Consider the following 1,944-nt stretch of genomic DNA (forward strand, 5'->3'; position numbering starts at 1 on the left):
GACCATCCAGGTATGAAGAGTGAAACGAAGCTGGACATGTAAATCTGCAGTTACGTTAACAGCCAGCAGGGGGCTCCAGCTGTGTCTGTGACCTTGTTAACTCTGCGTTGATGGGTTTACGGTCACACTGAGTACAGTGTGAAGGTTATTCTCTTCACGCTGATCCAGGATCTGCTCACTGATGAACGCTGACTCTAATGAACACAGCGTCACGTTGTATTCAGTCTGAGCCCCTTAAAGAGGCGAGCTGGGACTCACCTTCAGTTTGCTGCGATCGACGATCAGCGGTGGAGTTTCTTCCTGCTGCTCCGGCCTGTCCCGACTCAACACCTGCTCCAAAGCCGCCTTGTTGGCCCTCGACTCAGACTGTTCGCTCTTCTCTGAGGAGGAAGACAAGCAGAGGAAGAAGGCATTACCCTGCAGTGCCTCCCACAAACAGCCAACTCTACACCTTCACAGCTGGAATCAACCAGGTTATGGCAAAAAGAAATGACTGTGGAGTTTTCAGCTAACGGTAGACATCATTTTCTTTGGGATTAATATTCTGATTTGTTAGAAAGCTGCAACACACACACACACACACAGCAGCTGTGTTATTGGTCAGATAATTTTAAAAACACCACTCAGAGCAGCGAACAGCTCCGTCACCAACTCTGAAACTCTGCACCATCGATCGACGTCAGAGGAACTGAGGTGTTCTCACACCTGGAGGCGGAAGCTAACAGGTCAGGTCTGATTGGCGTGATGCAGCCATCAGATTTACAGATGCAAAGCTCCGCTGTGTGTGTGTGTGTGTGTGTGTGTGTGGTATTTACAGTGTGTGCTGAACCACAGAGCCGCGTTAGCGCTCCTGCAGCGCGTTTCATTCAGACTAAAGCAGCCGGCTCTGACACCTCACACGCTCCTCCTGCTCGATGCCCGGAGCGCTGCGGAGCCTCGTAGCGTGAAGCGGCGGCCTGTAGAAGCTCGATCGGCAGCGGCTGCGCTCTGAAGCGGTCCAGTGAGTCGGTTAGTACAGCGAGGCGCTCGCACTGCTCGTGCTCACGCGCACAGACCTAAGCTGTCCGCGGTCTGGCCGTTCAGCACGGTCTCCGGGCCTGGGAGGGTCTTTGATGAGCGGGTTCGACGCACGCCTACAGGTACGCCATCAGCCAGCTGGCGATGAACCGGCTCGGTGTGGCGGTACCCGTTCGTGAGGACTCCGTTGTGGGCTCTCGTGATGCGGTTTGGGGTGCGATGGAACCCACTCAGGCCGCCGTCACTGCTCTCTGATGGGCTGGACGAGCCAGCACCAGCAGACCCGTTCACCACTCGCCGTCCAGCAGCTCTGACCTCCTCCGCACTCGACTCAGAGCTGAACTTACTGGACATGGAGGAGAGGGAGGTGAAGGAGGAAGAGGAGGAGGATGGGACTGGTGGCTCCTCCTCCTTCTTCTTCTTCTTAGGTTTCTTAATGACGCCGGTGCTCCACTTGGACTTTCGGGGCCGTCTGTAACGTTTCTTCTTACGAGCTGGAAAACAGAAGTGGGGGTGGGGGTGGAGCGGGGAGGAGGAAGAGTAAAGGTCATTAGAGAGAAAGGTCACTTCTCGTCCTCTCTGCCTCTTCCTGTCCTCGCCTGCCCTGCGGCTCTCACGTTTGAGCAAACACTGTGGCTTCCTGCTCTCGCTGCTTTCGCTTTCACTGAGACGTTTTTAAAAGCAGCTTTTTGCTGCAGCAGCCGAAAGAAGCGCCAAGCTCTCTGTTCATCAGACGTTTCACAGCGTGAGACGAACCCGGAGCCTCAGTCCTGCTGCGAGTCTGTGAATCCATCGTTAACATGACGACTTCTGTTTTACTCTCATTTGATCTAAAAGCTGCTCTGAGGAGGCGATCCCAAAGAAAAAACACATTTCTGTAGATCCACAGACGAGGAGAATCAGCTCGCTGGCTGACAGACGACTTTA

Source organism: Haplochromis burtoni, unplaced genomic scaffold (genome assembly GCF_018398535.1).
Source record: "Haplochromis burtoni strain Fernald_Lab_line unplaced genomic scaffold, NCSU_Asbu1 Contig_588, whole genome shotgun sequence".
Classification (NCBI taxonomy): Eukaryota; Metazoa; Chordata; class Actinopteri; order Cichliformes; family Cichlidae; genus Haplochromis; species Haplochromis burtoni.